This window comes from Canis lupus, chromosome 6 (assembly GCF_011100685.1).
Source record: "Canis lupus familiaris isolate Mischka breed German Shepherd chromosome 6, alternate assembly UU_Cfam_GSD_1.0, whole genome shotgun sequence".
NCBI classification, from domain to species: domain Eukaryota; kingdom Metazoa; phylum Chordata; class Mammalia; order Carnivora; family Canidae; genus Canis; species Canis lupus.
This window is the reverse complement of record NC_049227.1, coordinates 70710212-70728430: the sequence shown is the minus strand read 5'-3', so window position 1 is coordinate 70728430 and position 18219 is coordinate 70710212. Positions and strand designations below refer to the sequence as shown.

The window sequence follows — 18219 nt, the reverse complement described above, 5'->3', positions numbered from 1 at the left end:
GGATCACTTGCAGGTATATTTGAGCCCTTGCCTATTATGAATTTGATTTGAATTGACTAACACTTCAGATATTTCCAGGTAGAAATTTGGTCTAAAGTACATAAGGCGTAAGTGGGTGGGAGACATGATTGATTTTCCTGGTTTCAGCCGTACTGGACAAGGACAGAGTTTCCCACTATGCCTTCCCACCTGAACAATGGACAGGAATTCTCTGCCCTTTCTTTTCTTGTCAGTCTCCCTCTTCGTTCTTTTTCGTGAATAATTTGACGGCCACCTTAGATGTGTGCCACCAGATGTCAATTGAAATTAGCAACTACCTGGCCTTGGTGACCTGTGTGGGAGCAGTTTCAGGGACGTGGTGAAGGCAGAAACCAGAATGCAGTGAACTGAATGGCATGAATGGTTGAGTCAGTAATGTCTGGGGAGTGAGTGCTTGGGCTCTGGAATTGGACCACCCAAGCTGAAGCCCAAACTCTGCCATTCATTAGCCATTGACTGTGAGCAGTTCACTAAATCTCTGTGTCAATCTCCTCTTCTACAAAATGGAAATAAAAATAGAACTGTCTCAGGTTGTTGTGAAGAGTAAATGAGTTCAAGTGGGTAAAATGCTTAGAACAGTGCCAGTTTTCTTTCAAGTTCTTCGTAAATCCTAGCTGTGGTTTTTGATGAGCATACAAAGACCAGTTGGGACTGCTTTAGAAGCTTGGCTATGAACACTGGAGAGCAAATGAGATCATCGTCAGATGTTGGGCAGAGATTAGGAAGTTGATTCCAGATAGGTGAGAGATGGCTAGTTTCTATGCTGGAGGAAAAGAAATGGCTCTCAGAGGGCGACAGGTTGAAGATACGGAAAAGAGAGAGATTAATTGTTGGAAGAGTATTACTGAGAAGATGAGGGAGGATAGAACTTGGAGAAGCGGTAGATGGATGGATGTACCTCATGTTCTATGGCAGGGGCTAGGCTGGGGTCATAAGAAGGGGCGAAGCTAAGGATGTGTATCCATGGGTGAGAAGAAGAAAGTTGAAGGCGGTCAAGACTAATAGCCGGCTATCTTTGTGAAATAGGAACAAGCTCATCCGGTGGGAGAAAAGAGGCGGCAGGAGTAAGGAATGGCACAGGGCTGATGAATGCAGGAGTTACAGTGAAATAACTTCTGGAGACATTATGACACTGGCCAGAATGTAGGGTCTAACAGAAGAAGTGAGAATTCTGGTACGGTAAGAAATTGTGCTCACCAAGTGAGAGATTGGTGTTCACTTCCCTAGATGGGACGTTTCTAAGCAATGACAAGTCTAAGGTGAACAATTTGAAAATTCTTTTGGTCCACAGGGTGAAGTTAGAATTTAAAATGATTCTTCACCAAAAAAAGAGAGAGAGAGATTTTGCACGACAAATCAATGATTGATTGTATTTATACCCATCTTGATTCTTTGGATTATCTTTCTTTTCCTAGATACAAATTTGCAACGGTATTGGAAAGGTAGAAAAGAAGTTGGAAACCCCAACTTTTTAGGGTTGGATTAGATTTTGTTCCTATACCACCCTGTCTGTCCTTGAAGATACTTAATAGATGCGAAACTCACTTTTTATAGAGCTGATCATTCTATTTTTTTTAAGATTTTATTTATTATTCATGAGAGACACAGAGAGAGAGAGAGAGAGAGAGAGAGAGGCAGAGACACAGGCAGAGGGAGGAGCAGACTCCATGCAGGGAGCCCGACGTGGGACTTGATCCCGGGATTCCAGGATCACGCCCTGGGCTGAAGGCGGCGCTAAACCGCTGAGCCACCCAGGCTGCCCAGATCATTCTATTTTTGAGTAGACTGGATATCCAATAATATTGAAACTTAAGTGCTAGAATATGGATTTTACTTTGTTGTGGTGGTCACACAAAAAGCCCTCCCATCCTACACGCCCCTCCACAACGTTATTTTGTGACTTTTCCCATCAAGAGGGGGTGTGGGACGAGCACTGGGTGTTATGCTACATGTTGGCAAATTGAATTTAAATAAAACATTAAAAAAAGAGAGAAAGGTGGAGTGGATCCCCTCCCCTTGAACTGAGCGTGGCTTGTGAATCGCTTGGACAAGGATGAAGCAAAAGTGACTCCCTGTAACTGTCATGCCTAGGCCTTAAGAGACACTGCAATTTCCATATTTGTTCTCCTGGAATCCTGAGCTACCAAGTACAAAAGCCTAAGTTCCCTGACCTGCTGGAGAGAGAGCGCAGGGGGGCAGAGTCCCTGGGGGTTTGAAGGGCATGACAGACATAGGCTCAGGGAGCCCCATCTGGTTCAGCAACCCCACAGAATCACCAGACATGTTGGGAACACCAGCCTGATTCCTGCAGCCCCACGTCAAGTTGCTCCAGCCATCGCACGTGACGCAGAGACCAGCCATTGCCACTGAACCCTCCCACGTTGCAGAATTGTGAGCAGAGAAATCGTGGCTCTTGCTTTCAGCCTCTGAGTTTTGCAAGCTTTATTATGCTGCAGTAGGGTGTAAAGAGGAAGAGTCTCAAGGCAGGGAGACAAATTCAAAGACCTTGAACAGAATCCAGGCATCATCAGATGATGAGCTGACAAGTACAGAAAGAGAGAGGGTAAGATGTGGGGGAAGAGTGGGTGGCCAGGTTCCATGGGACCCTCCTCTGGATGGGGGCAGAGAAGGGGCCAGAAAAGATTTTAGGAAGCTCTGTCTGGGATATAATGTTGTATGGACAGCAATATGTCTAGATAGAGAGCTGGATTCTTGAGGAAGAAAAAAGTCCAGTTTATAGTTGTTATATTTTGATGTGATAGCACAACTTCCATGTAAAAATGCTCCCTTAGCAGCTGAAGACAGAGGCCTGAAGCTGAGGGCCTAGAGGTTTCAGCTGGGTCTCCTACCCTTTTGTTCCCACCTAAAGGGGACTAGAAAGTTAGAAAACTCCCTCCTCCTGGAAGGAGGTCTCCACCTCAAGCACAGGTGACAGGCAGACACAAAGGAGAGGGCGAGGGCTCACGTGAGGGAAAAGGGCACCACAGTGCCCGGTGGGGTTTGCCCCTCATTTCAGGTGCATTGCTTGGAAGGCTGCATTGCTTCAGTGAAAAGAAGGAACGCTAAGTACACTCTCAACTGAAATAACCACCATTCAAAGGTCCTTCCTTTAAATAGCCCCAAATGAAAATGCGAAAGCCTAACCTCAGCTTTTTCAATCACAATGAAAGGGTGAGAGAGGCTTTACTTTTATGGGTTCTTAACCCTTCTGGAAGGTGCTTTGGTGTCTGGGGTGGGCTGTCTGGGCAGGATGTCTGTGCAGGAGCGGCCAGCTGGGAGGGCCAAGGGGAGGGCTTTCCTTTAGTAGGTGGTGGCTGATTTCCAGCCCCCCAAGTGGTGCACTGATTATTTTTTAAATTAGGGAAGCACAAAATATACCCGGTCTCCTTTCTAAGGGGGACACTTTAGGGTAGTGATCCTCCAGTGTCGTGTCAGGGTTCCATGCTCCTACTCTGCAAGCAGCTAGAACTGAGTTCGAATCCTGGTCTCATCGCTTACTCTCTTTGGGGCCTTGGATGGGCTGTTGACCCCTCTGAGCCTCAGTCAGTGCAGCTGTGGAATGGGAAGAACCCTGCCCTGTGTACCTCGTGGCGCAATTCTGAAGTGTCTTTGAGTGAGATATTGTGCACAAAGCACTTCATCTAGTAAAGGCACAAAGAGTGGGGGCTGTAGTCACCAGAATTTGTGGTAATTGGCGCTTTCCTACATTGGGCCAATCACTGAGACGATTTTTCAAGAATATTTACAATATAATAAAATGCATCTGACTGCGTTTTAGTCTATGCTCGCAATGTAAACCGCGAATAATAGAATATTATATAACAATAGGTCATTTTATAATGTATAAGTGTCAAGATTTCCTTCCTGGGGACAAATTCTGTTGTTTCACAGCATCTTCGTGACTCTCCAGGCTAACCAAAACTAACATACTGGTTCCTTCTTACTTCATTATTCATAATTTTAGATGTAAGAAAATAAACAATGTTTGAGTGTAGGATTCAGCAAACATTTTCTGTGAAGGATTAGAGAGTAAATAGTTTAGCCTTGCAGGTCACATATGATCTCTGTCACATATTTCTTCATTATCTTTTACAACCCTTTTAAAATGCCCCAGCCATTCTTAGCTCACATGAGAATAGGCCGCTGCTTAAAGGTGACCCACAGGCTATCGTTGGCAGACCTTTACTCTAGTGTAAATTTGTGTTATTTATTACGAGGGTACTTCTGCCGATAAGTATTAAAATACAGAAAAAGAGAAAATACATTAAGTAAGTAACATGTAAGTGACTCTGATTCTGATTGGGACATGTGCTGGGCTCAAGTAAGACCATTGATAGCTTCCCCTTATGGCACAGGACCATTTTCACCAAGACATAAAGAGGTCAGGTAGGACTTTGAGGACTGGGGACCATTGAGCCCATTAGTGTTGAACAACATCCCTGTGCTCCACACACCTTTCTTTCTCTTTCTCAGAGAAGCAGTTTGGACACAGACTTTATCGCATCAGGCACAAACTTGCCATTAAAACTAGACTGAAAGTTGTGTTGTGCTTTATGAAAATGAACAGCTGGTCAACCCCAGACCACTGGCCACCTCAGATCTACTTGTGTTATGTCCAAGTAGCTGCCGTATCCTTTCACCATAAGGGTTTCTGAGGCAGTTTGTGTGTCATCCATCAGGAGGGAAATCCTTGCCAGCAGTTAGTGGTCTCTTTCAGGGTCTGCCCGGCCTTCGCTTCTGTCTTTCCATGGACCTAGGAGAGAAGTATTCTCCTGGAAGACATATGATCGCAGATTGTCTTGATCTTTTCTTTTCTGACTTGTGTCTCAAGAGCTTCCCTGGAGATACCTGTAGAGTGTCTTTTTTGTTTGTTTGTTCTGTTTTCCTGCTGTTGCCTCTATTTTGCCATGACTACAGAGATAAAGAAAAAGGAGAAATAATTTTATGACATAAAGTGCCCCCAAATATTTATCCCGCACATGCTGAGAGCCAACCACATTCTTACATTTTAATCTGGCATGTTTTTTTGTTGAATTCTATATTTTTTGTTTAAAGAAGGCAGATGGAATCATGACCCAGGATCTGAGTCTTCCAGTCCTGCCCTCAGCCACTGCCCTGCCTCCCTGAGAACATGAAGTCAGGCAAATGGACACCCTGGCTGAAGTCAAGCCGTAATGTGATCATCTGTGAGCCAGGATAGACCAGGCGAATTCATTTATGGTGGGTTGATCTTAGTATAACACAGAGTCTGGAGCAAATGAAAGCAAATTACAGCTTCCTTTGTACCTTTCACCCTAAGCCTACACTGGAGCCTAGGCTTTGGGCACCTCACCCATCCAGGAAGGGAGAGAAGGCTAGCTCAAGAAGAGCACATTAGTCACATTAGTCAGAGCACATTAGTCTGACATTAGTCAGAGAAGAGAAGCAGCTCAAGACCAAGAAGGCCCGAGCCCATTTGTCCCAGTTCCTAGGTCACAGCTGGCCTGGGCTGCCAATACAGATGTCTTGAGTAGCTATCATGTGCCAGATGCTCCTCTAACTATTGGAGGCAAAGCAGTGAGTATGAGAGACAAGGCCTTTGATCATTGTACTCCATACTTTATTGGGAAGACACCATCCTTTCATGGGCTCTGTCCTTGATCACTTGCGTTCGGTATTGTGAAAACTGGTCTATGACCAAGGAAAATGTATTTGAACCAATCTACCATCCTGTTTCGTCTCCTGACCTCATCTCATTCTGTTCTGTTTGCTTGGTCTTGGACTCATTTCCCTTTAGCCTACATGAGGATCTTGAAGTCTCAGCTTACTTGGGCCCAGAGCTGGTACATTCACATTGCAGGTGCCATCTTTATCATGTCATGCAGTCAAAGGGTCTAATGTGTCAGGCAGGGAAGTTCCCTTGCTGGATGTGGATCACCTGTCCTGAGCTTTTGCAAACATATCTTTTTCTGTTTTCTGTAGTCTCTTCTGGTTTATTTCTTGAGGAAACTCTTTGACTTCCAGGTAGCACCATTGCTTGTCCTAGGCTTGATGGATCCAGGCTTTTCCTTTCTGATTGATGTACTGTAGGTTGTGTCTAGCGAGACTCCATTCCTCAGTGAAGACAGGTTCCTTGTCATATAGGCAGGCCCACTATCCCTAAGTCCCATTCAGACAGAGAATGGGCTTTTATTACCCACAAGACAAAATGACATTGTTATTCCTGTTCTAAAATCAATATAGTACCAGTACCATGAGCTATTCCAGTCATGTGCCTCTAGATTGTTTTCTCTGGTTGACCTTCTTCTTCCCATAGGCGGACCTGTGGCTCTAGCCTTTCCTTCATTATACACTCCTTCAGCACAGTATCAATAGGCCCAAATTGGCATTTTGGAGAAATATGGAAAAAATGAAATACTATTCACTCCATGTATGTCTCTATATCACTAGAAGACATTACTCCAGGAAGTAATTTTTTTTGAAGGTAGGGGCAGTCTTTGAAATATGGAGACAAACAAAAATCAACATTCTTCTCTTTTCCCCAAACCTCAAATAGTCTCACACAGTCCAACAACAGTCTGGCTACTCATCATTGGCTTCCTCCTGGCCTGTAAAGACTCCCCTAAGTATCTTTGTGTCAACCTCTTATTATCCAAATTTATCGCTTTGCTGGTCAATCCACTTTTTAAAATTCATATATATATATATATATATATATATATATATATATCAGACTGACTTAAAAGCAGTAAAGTTTACTGTAGTTCCTGGTTAATATAAAAGCAACAAAATTGACAGTTCCCATGTCTGTAATTAAATTTGTGAAACTAACAAATGGAAATAATATGAAAGATTTTCTTTTTCTTTACTGGTCATGTTGTGACACCAATTTGTATTAAGTAATGAGAGTGAGAACTTAGAGGATTTGCTTTTCATTGTGGTGAAAATTAATGTACAGCTACTGATCTGAAGTAGATTTGCATAAGAGTTACCACTATCAGTAATCATTTAAATTTCATTTTACTCAGATAAATTGGAGTCTCTGGTGATAATAAGCAGGACTTATCTTCTGCATTCCTAAAGAAAGATTCAAATAATAGCTGTTTAGTGCAATTGGATCTTGAGATTGGACACACACCTCATACATGTGTCTTTTTTTATCTGCTCTTATGTTCTAAGTGGAAGCAAGAATTAATGCTCCTGAAACTAAGAAAATAAGATGGAGCACAATGAGGATGAGGATGATGATGGCTACGCTAAAGTCAGGAAATCATAGATTTGAAAGACACCAAAATGTCACCTGATTCCATTCTCCTGCATGGGATTCATAGTATCCCCAGCTCCTGTCATACTAAATGATCCCTGAGAAAGAAAGAAGAAAAAGATCTTTCAGTAATCAGCTTTAGGAATGTCTTCACCCTTTCCTAAATATTAGTTCCTCAAACTATCTTTATAGCAGTCAATTAGCTTAAAATAATGTATTTGTTAGAGAGGATAGAGGTTGAGGACACTTTATATTACCCTGCAAATATGGTATATAACAACAATATCAACCACAATCAAAATACCACATGTTGAATGGGGTTTTTAAAATATTTATTTATTTATTTATTTCAGAGACAGTGTGCATACACAGGCCAGCAGGGAGGGAGGACAAAGGAGGAGGGGGAGAAATCCTCAAGTAGACTCACCCCTGAGCACAGACCTCCATGTAGGGCTCATTCCAGGACCCCAAGATCATGACCTGAGCCAAAATCAAGAGTCAGTCTGACTAAGCCACCCAGGGACCCCCATATATTAAATGTTTAAATATGTTAGACATTCTTCTAAGTCCTTTTATTTTTTTTTCAAAAAAGCGTTGTTCTACTAGTACTCATTGTTATTATCCATAAAGAAATCGAGAGAGAAGATAAGTAATTTGCCCAGTTCCACAATTTGTAAGGGACAGAATGAGAATTCAGACCATTTACTCCAAATCCTCACTCATACCCTTCCTGATTCTGCATCATCATACAATGAACGACTGTAAATCTATTCACATACTATAAATCTATTTTTTTTAAAAAAATCTAGTTAGATCCCCTGTGAGCTTTCTTATCTCTGGATTAATTATTTCCAATTTCTAACATTTTGCCATCGTGTCATATTCTAACATTAGTCACTAACAGAGATGTACGGCAGACTGTTATTTTAAATCCACATGCATCAAGAAAATAGGCCTAATTGGAGGAAATTAAGGTTGTTGCAATTTCCTGATGATGAAGCACAAAAATATGTTACTATAGGAAGTTGTAGAATTTTCTGTTCTGAAAATCTGAAAGAAAAGCACAAATAAGGTTTTTAACAGACTCTAATTTGAACACCCATTTCCTGATTTTATAAAATGAATGGTTTAGAATAGGTGATCTCCCTTGGGCCTCCCCCAGCCCTCACATCCCACAAGTCTGTAACTTTAGGTAGGGATTGGATGTTTTAACCTTTCAAGGTCTTTTTTTAGACTTCTATTTCTATGCTTGAATGATCCTTGACTCTCTTTGGTTCAGCTCCACATTCTTGAGTCTCTTTCAAATGGAGATCTCATAAGAGCTATCATTTAACACTGTCCCAAATGCACAATGTACAGAATTAAATACAACTCTGCATTTAGGACTTCAACAATCATAGTTCATTAGTACTGTGTGTTTGTTCTCCTATTTGATTAAGGTTAAACAACAAGACCATATCTCCTCATTGGGTAGCATTTTTAAGTGTATTATGTATGTGACAGATGGGATCTTATAAATGCATTAAGCGTGCTTATTTTAATATCTAAGCATATGCAAAAGTTCTAGAAATATTTTACATGCAAATGTCTGGGACTCTGCAAGGGCCTATAATAGAAATCCATACTCTGTGACTTCAAAGCTTTAGTCTCGACAACTAATCACTTGGCTATTTCCAAATCAAATTTCTTCAAACAAATCAAAGGCATTTGTCCTACCCAAGAACCAAGTTCTGTGGCAAGTTTGACATTTTAAAATCAAGCTGCTTATTGAGATATTCATGCACTGAAAAAGGCACCCAGAATTTCTTTCAAGGGATGAGAAATACCTTTTTTCATGCTCCAGTGACTCAGAAATTTGTCAGAGAGAATTTTATCAAAATTCCTTCACACACACACACACACACACACACACACACACAAACTCACCTTTGCAGTAAGAGCCAGCTTTCAGAATTTCAGCCCAAAGGTCCTTCATTTTCTGAAAGGTTATGAGCCCTTGAGACTTCCCTCCTTCTGGAGTCATAATCACTGTGCTGCTTCTGAGTTGTTAACAATAACACTGATTAAGAGGAGAAAAAAGGAGATATTCCACGTACCAATATTAAATGGCTTCACAGAGTAAGAATATTTTAAACACCACAGCATCTGTGGTAAGTAGAATAAAGTGCCCAATTTCCCAGGGGCAAGCAGAAAAGAAAAAGAAGGGAATGATAAATAACCAACCTTTCTGCAGGGCTTCCTACATGCAAGGAGCTGAGCCAGTTCCTTCACATGCATTGTTTCATTTAATCGACCCAGCCGTTTTCCAAGGAGGGGGTTCCTACTAGAGTTTTTTTTTTTTTTTTTTTTTTTTTTTTACCTCTGAGGAGCCTGAGGTTCAGAGAAATGAAATCACTTGACTGGAATCACCTAGACAAAAGCCAGACAGGGTACACTCCAAGCCTGTGCTCTTGACTGCTCAACTACACTATTACTGCCTCTTCTTATGGAGAAGTGGAACGAAAAGCCCTGACAAGAGAAGGTAACTAAGGACGAAGATGGGCTTCCAGTGGACAATTCTTTAGAGCCCAGATCCATGCTCTCTGGTTATAGGGGCTGGCTCAGAGCTAGTGCTCATAAATGTTTATTGAATGAATGCCAGACAATGGCAGATGATTTATGAGGCCTTCTGGCCCTTTGACCCCTTCCTGCCCCACCCTACTAATCATACATTCTAGCCTGTTCTAGCATCTGTCAGTTGTCCATGATTCCACAACACAGCTCTGGCTTCCACTTCCAGAACCAGTGTTGAACATATTTATGAAGAGAACAGAATGCCTCTGATGACATCTGCCCTTTCTCCTTCTTCCCAAGACCGGGCCTATCCTTGACGCTGGCTGCTGGCTGTCCAAAACTCAACAAGTCCAGGGCAAAACCCTCTCTGGAAGTTTTGTGATCTACTTCTTCTGCTTTCTCCTCCACCCCAGTCAACAATCCAGGCTTTCGGGAAGCAATTGTATGTTTGCTTATTCATCTTCTCCTTTGAATAGAAAAATCTGTAAAGAGGGGGCGACCACTCATGGTCCCTGGAGTAAAATAGTAGTTCAATCAACATTTGTTATCTAAAGTAGTGAAGGAATGGATGAATGGATGAATGCTTTCCACTGCAAACTTTACTGATCAAGATTGAATGTAATTGGATGCTCCTACCATGGATAATTATTATAACAATATACTTATGTAGAAGTATTACTATAGGAAGATTTATCGTTTCCAGAGTTGTGTGTATGTGTGAAACTAGCATGTCACTAATTTATTCAATAATTATTTGCTGAGTATTTACTCACGTGTTGTTCAGGCATTAGGATATATAATCTCTAACCATTATACAATCCCTTTACTTTTCTTTTCTTTTTTTTTTTTTTTTTTTTTTTTTTTTTGGAGAGGGATTCTTTTTCTCTGCTCCTAGGTGAAAATTCTAGTAAACTCTGTAATTTCTCAATTCACTCATGGGTAAAACAGTCCTGAAATACCTTGAAGTCACAAATGCAGTCTCAATTCAGTAATCATAATTTCTAGTTCCATGGAATAATCACAGCTCTGAACTTGAGTAAACATTAAGCCTTTTCCCCTCCCCCAAGTGGAGCTCTGTGATCAGAGCAGGCATCATGGGCCTAGGCTCTTCCTCTACTCTGTTTTGCTCACCTCTTTCCTCACCTTATAGCTATTGTTTCAGACCCTTTCAACTCAGGGTTGAGCATGAGATGGGAGGAAGGCAGAGGGGATAATACCTTGGCTTCACTGGTTCTTACTTGACTATTAGTTCTCCAAGCCTGACATGTTGTTCAAGTTGATCTGCCTGGTTGAGGAAGCTTTCATGGCCCCTTCAGACTTTCCCCACCGGGCTCTTTTCTCTGGGGACTCTTATACTAAGCATGTGTTTCTATTCTAATCTATATGGTCTCTTGTGGCTCTTCCCTCAGCCCTTGGGACCTGAAGAGCATACATCCTCAGTGTGAGCCTCCTGGACAAACTTCTTCAGGGTGATGTAAGAAAATCCCACACCTGCTCTCTCTCCTATGACTCACATCTGCTCCATGGGAAACATTCACCTCTCTACCCCTTCTGACTCTGGGCTGACTCTGGTTACTCAGGGGTTAGGCAGCAGTCTTCTCTGTCTCCTGACCAGGAGACAGCTCATAGGTCTCCCAGTGATCTCTTCACCGTGCTTGCAGTAGAGCCGCTAAGGTGGAGTTTCAGCACAGCAAGAGCTTTCTGATGAAACTCCTTCATTCAGCTCTCACTTGCATCACACTCTAGACCCTCTTGGATTCTCAAAGTGGAGATTAAATTATAGGATACGGGAACTTTTTATTTTTTAATCTGCACATGATGGGTTGACCTTGGAAAATCCCATCTATTTTATATTGTAGTGTCCATAGACACTTAAGTTTTTCACATAATGTCATATAGTATGTGTATTTTTAGTGTGTGTGTGTGTGTATCTCAAGTACATCGAACATAAAGTTGTGAGATATAATGATAAAATGATAAAATTACACTTGTGTCACTTCTCTCTAAAATACATTAAGTTTTTCCTCTGTTCCTAGATGAAAACTCAACTTAGGTATTCCCATGGCTTTTCTGATACTTCTTAAGTAATAAAAATATTCCAGTCACTTTAAGAAATAAAACACTGTCCCAATTTGGTACTTTAAATGTAATGGTCAAACCTTTCAACTTCATTCAAAATTATAGCGACTCTCTCCTCCCACTAGGCCCACTCCCTAGAAATGTGATGCATTTGATTTATTTTCCTTTCTTGCTCTTCTCTGCACTAGCTAGCTGCTATTTATAGATCATTTGGAGCTGAAGCAATACATAAGGAGGAGAGGCAAGCTCTTATAGGGCCAGTTCTTCATAAGGTGACCTCATGGCCCCTGGGCCTGGCCTATATTAAAACCTTTTCTCTCCTGGAACACTTTCATAGGCTCTTTGGATTCCCCCTCCCACCCTTAGTTCCGAGAACCTCCTAACTGCACAGTTGTCTTGATGTAGGTGATGATGCATTTTCTTCTGATTGGTTTCTTACTCCTTCCATAATCTTGAGGACTGGGTTCTATTTTATGACTTTTTCCAGTTCAAAGGTGCTATTAAACAGAATGGCGCTAAGAATCTGCATCTGGTTCCCCTGTTTATACGGCCTATGTTTAATCTAAGGCATACACTCACTCAGCTTTTGTACCAAGAAAGTCAAGGAGACACTTTTTGGGCCATTGTTGCCACTGGAAGTTGTTTGTCAGTTTATTACATCTCCCTAGCCTTAAGGGACAGATACCAGATTTCCAAGTGACAGGTCATAGTCTCTTTTACTTGATTGGTTTTGGAGGGACAAGCACCCCTTTAGGGAAGAGACCTTACAACTTAGCTCTTGCTAAAGAAATTCCATCTCGAGTTCTTTGCTCTCTCAAACCTCTTATTGTCTGTGTGATTGACTTGCTTTGGGTTTTAATTGTCTCAATTTCGATTCCTGCAGGCTGGTCTGTCTCATAAATCACATTGGTATCTGATATCTATGAGAGCTGAGTATTCAGTCAAAACTTCCAGTTTAACATCCTGAAATGAATACACGGTTTGATGAGCACAACTACCCCATGGCGTATATAGCATATATTACTATTCCTTTTTGACATCTGAGTAAACTAAGGTTCAGACAAGTTAGTTAATGTGTACTATGACTAGTTAGGTTTTCTCACTAATGGTCTTTGCTCATTTCTTTCCAGTGAGTTAACTCAGTGCCCTTCTAAGAATGAATGGAGGCCCAGTTGAGTTAATGAGCAAGAATAATCTTATTGGTGTTCAATAAGCCTACAGAATTACCAAGAGACACTTATACTGAATAAATAAAATATATAATTAATGGGAAATAAAATAAAATAAAATGGTAGGTTTAATGATGCTTTCGAATAAGTAGGCCTAACTGAGAAAAATAGGCTTACATTATAAAGAAAAAAATGCAGACCTAATAATATGAGCACAGTAAAAATTAAAAAGAAAAAACATCATCATTATTAAAGACTAAATATCTGATTATTTGGTAATAAAAGCTAAATGTGGTTTGGCCACACTTGAAAGAAAACTGATTGGCAGTTGCTTATCACCAACAATGAACCCCACCTGTGCCACGGGAAGTGTCTTGGGAAACTGAACTGCTCTCCATGTTATAGTGTACAAACCTTACTTGGCCATGGAAATAAGCCCTGGAGGAGGACTACCCACTACACAGTATAAAGCAATTAGGGGAGGGGGAAAGGATTTAATAAATATGTAAGACTAATAAGCACAAAGGTTGAGAAATTTGAGACTAGTACAAAACTCTTGTAGGGTAATGTCAGCAATGTCATTTATAAGCAATGTCATTTATAATGGTAGGTCATTAAACCTACCATTGCCTGTTCTACCAACTAGATGATTTTCCAAAAAGAAAGGGTCATCTCCTAGTGCTCTAGGATTGGGGTAGTATAAGTTGTTTTGAGCTCTACACCTTTATTTCACCGGGCGGGGGGGGGGGGGGGGCAGGTGAGAGGGATATAGAACAGAAAGTTAACGTCTTGCTTTCGTTGACTTATTTTTAAAGTACTATCAGACCTATTTTTATATATCAATTACTCCCTGTCAAGTTCAATTTTTTTCCCAATTGTTTATATCATTCATCAGCCTTTCAAAATTGAATGCTGTCTTTGGAGGTAAAGAATGCGGTATAAAACTACTCATGCTGGAGGTTTTTCAAGTGGCTGGAGAGGTAGACGCTGCCATGTAGGGGTGGCAAAGTCAGAAAGACATGGCCTAGAGGCACACCAAGCCGAGGGAAACTGACAAGGGGACATCCCTGCAGACTAACCTGTGTTGTGGGATTTGTAAGGCAAGGAAATGTAGGGAATAGCAGAAGCATAAAAGTGATCTTAGTATAAAGGAATGACACCAAACTACAACTATAATCCCTATGCCTCTGGTCTCACTACTCAAACCGATCCTTTGTTCCTGATTTTGCTCTGTGATCTCAAAGCACTGGTTCCTGATTTTGATTTACTATTTCTCAAATGTGCCATTATTTTGGAATCTTCTAGTTTTCTAAAACATGAGCCTTCCTTTTATTGTCCTAAAGGGATGCCTGTCTCTCTGCAGGATCAAGTCTGTATATATATATATACACATATATTCTTTAAGGTTTTATTTATTTTAAGGTTTTTTTTTTTTTTTTTTATTCATGAGAGACACACAGAGAGAGGCAGAGACATAGAGTGAGAAACAAACTCCCTGTGGGAAGCTTGATGCAGGACTTGATCCCAGGACCCCGGGATCACAACCTGAGCTGAAGGTAGATGCTGAGCCACTGAGCCACCCAGATGTCCCTGTCTCTCTGCTTTAAATGAGATAATAGATATAGGTATGTTTTCAACAACTCAGAATGAAAGACAAACATTGGAAATAATTTCTATGTTTCTATCGTATAGCTTAGTCTTATTTCACAACACGTTTAACATGTATTAATTAATTTATTTGGCCCACTTAGCCATTTCAGTGTGCTAAAGAGAGGAGGTATTGAATTCGGTCATCAGAACTTTCTCAAATTGATATCAACGAACTTATCGGGAATCTTCACAATCTGAAAATGTGTTATATGTGTATAGGGCTGTTTCCTCAAGGATGTGGGCAAGTTCATGTAGATGTCTCACACCCCTAGATATATTCTGGAGCTCCTTTGTCATCTCTGCCCAAACCTCTAGTAGGTTTCTGCTGTTTCCATATCTCTAAATCTCTCCAATTCTTTGAAGTTGTTCAAATAGTAGGATGTCTGTCAAAATGTCTTGGTGTTCTATCAAAACCCTTGACTCAATCTTGGTAGCAAGATTTCTAAACACACCCCTGACGCCATTTTCCTAACATATTTTACATCCATTTTGAGGGCAAAACGGTATATTGAAAGCACACCCTATGCTCTCTAGAATCCGTACCACCTTAAATATCTAGCTTTCTTATTTCTGACCTACTGAGAGAATTCTATCGTTAGGTCAAGTTGCTTTTATTTCTTGGAAAATGTTAGTCTTATGCATCACTTAAGCCTTGTGAATTAAGTTTTCTAGTCCATTTGTTAATTCACAAACATGCAAATCATATATTTGTATATAATACAAGTGTGTATTAGAGTTCTCCAGAGAAACAGAACCAGTAGGAGGGGTGTGTGTGTGTGTGTGTGTGTGTGTGTGTACTACACATATATATCCTTATATGTATGTAAAGGAATTAGCTCACATGATTATGGAGGCTGACAAGTCCCAAGATCTGCAGGTGGCAGACTGGAGACCCAGGAGGGCTGGTGGTATAGTTTTTGTCCAAAGGCTTGTAAGCTCAAGCCCCAAAACGAGCTGATTGAATCCAAAAGTAGGGGGAAAAAATTCCCAGCTTAAAACAATCAGGCAGGAAGAGTGTCCTTATGGGAAGATGATTCTTTTTCTTTCTTTTTCCTCTTCAGGCCTTCAACTGACTGAATGAGGCCCACCCAAATTAGGGAGGGTAATCTGCTTTACTCAGTCTGCTGCTTCAAATGCTCATCACTTCCAGAAACCCTCACAGACACACACAGAATAATGTTTGACCAAATGTCTAGGCACCTCGTGTCCCACTCAAGTTGACACATAAAAATAACCATCGCAGAGTGTATACTATGTGAGTGTCAGGTACCTATTTAACGGAACTTTTTAGTATAAGTAAAAAATAAAATATTGGAGACTTAATTTTACTGTTATTGGAAAAGACTACTGAAAATAACAGTTTACTTGTCATAATATTGTTGCATATGAATATTCAGACGCTTAAGTAAAACATTTCTTGTTATGGTTGGAAGGTTGACAGTGGCTGCCTTTGTAATCCTGAACACTGGTGTGAAAAGGTTCTTGTGTTAGAGAAAGTATTGCTAAGTACTCTAATAGTCCCTAAATTTTAATAGCTAAAAAAAAGTTATTTCTCATTGACCTCGCAGCCTGAAAAAGGTCAGGAGGCTCTCCTAGTTAACTTTTCCAAGTCATAATATCCGCTTGTTGAACACTTCCATATGTTTAAATATAGATTTTAAAATCAATATGTACATCACTTTACTCGAAAAGGAAAGAGATACTAAGTCAACGCCAAAATAAATATTTAATTGATTACCGGTTCCTATAAATCAGAAGCTGCATGACCTTGGAAAAAATCGTTTTTCTCCATTGATGATCTTCTGGGAGCCCAGGGGGAAAAACACAAGTTAAAACAGCAAATTAAACTTTCAAATGTTCTGTTATGAGGGGGTCTTCCTTACCAGAGAGCTTTGGAAATATGGGCTTGTTAGGCTGATATAGCAGAGACAACCTTGTGCTTGAGTTTTAGATTCAAGTACCGATTGTCTTCACCAAGCTGGGTAACCTCAGAAAACTGGTTAACTACTCTGGGCCTTCGTTTTCTAATTTGAAACTTAGGATGTTGGCCACACTGATTTTTCTGGGATCACTTCCCAATCAAATTTACTACAATGACTCCGACTGGACAGTCATCTCTTTAGATTTGGTTTAAAGATAAGTTCGCCTTGGAGGTGAGGGAAGGAAGTGAAGCGGTGTGAGGTGATTCCTCTGTGTCCCTGTAAAACAACCCATCTGATATGTAGGCAGGCACTATTCAAAACTTTTAAGTCCACCAGGCACCAACCATGGTCCAAAGAGAGCTTTGTGTGAACCATGTTGAGTTCCAAGGTCTCCTTTACAGAATGTAAAAGCTGCTTGTTAGCTATAGCGTGCCAGAGACTCCACGGTCAGTGCTGAGGCAGAAGGAAGTTCTGTGCCTCCGCCACTCTCACAGAGGGGCACAGAGGATCCACACCAGGCCTTCTGGCTCCCAATTTTATTTCAATTCTGGATTGGACATTGTCATTTCGATCTTTATTCGTTGTTTCAGTTTGTTGGCATTGTTATGTATCTGAGCTCCACGCAGAATGCAGATTTGCTCAAATGAATTCCCAAGAAGTTGTGGCAGGAGCACTTAGAACCATCCTGGACAGACCCCTGTTATGCCACACACATGCACAATGTTCTCAGGGAGTCACACGGACCCTGCCTCTGAGCCTCCCTCCCCGCTGCCGCTCTGCTACAACCCCAAGAGAAGCCACCCATCTTGACAGGTTTCTTTTCCTATGGAGCAAGAGGTATAATTAAATTGTGTCCCAGCAGTGAAGGTTCCTTAATGATGATGAGCCAAAACTAATTGTATTGATTTGTTTATTACTGGCTTAGGAGGCCCATCAAACAAATGGACTGAGACTATTTCCATATTCTTATCTGTTGGGCAAATGAGAAACAAATGACCTCTCCATATGCCTGCATCCTGAAGTCACTGCCCTCTAAGGTTGACTGCTCTGTGGCCGCGGGTGGGAGCTTTGTCCAATGCTGAGGCCATTCTGCTGGTCGCTGCGAAGAAACTGAGAAGTTTGGTGTTCGTCCTTCTATGTTTCATTTTTTTAGGGGGATTCATTTTTAACAATTATAATTTGGAGACTTGCCAAGGGGCCAGATGGTCTGTTTCCTTCAGAGGACCTAGTCATGAGTATTAATAACCCTAATTCAGGATTCTCTGAGGAAGGGGGAACCACAGTATCTAGAATGGCAGGAAACGCAGAGTCACTGACAACACACAAGTTCAGTGAAAGAGACTCTGGTTCCTGGATGGGAGTGGGGTGTGACTGTGGGCGGCTCTGTGCCTATTGTATCTTCATGGTCTTGGGGAGGAGAGCCCATTGCCAGTCTCTCGTTCCACAAAGTAAGAGAAATGAAGAGGATCACAGGAGTGTTCTGAAGAGATGGATGGTGAAGTACAGGGCTGGAAATTGGGCCCATGTCGAACAGAATCAAAGACATGGTATTATTTAATTTCAA

At 41.2% G+C, this 18219-nt stretch overlaps 1 protein-coding gene and 1 long non-coding RNA gene across 4 annotated transcripts in view; one reads left to right on the top strand and one right to left on the bottom strand.

Annotated features, from left to right (window-relative positions):
* The window catches only part of ST6GALNAC3 (ST6 N-acetylgalactosaminide alpha-2,6-sialyltransferase 3), a 523593-nt gene that overhangs the window by 379702 nt on the left and 125672 nt on the right, over positions 1 to 18219 (top strand). The window lies entirely within an intron of this gene.
* Positions 8084 to 9574, bottom strand: LOC119872288. The gene is made up of 3 exons (XR_005361387.1): positions 9506 to 9574; positions 9209 to 9341; positions 8084 to 8332 (listed from the first exon to the last, which is right to left on the bottom strand). It is a non-coding gene; the product is annotated as an uncharacterized LOC119872288 (long non-coding RNA).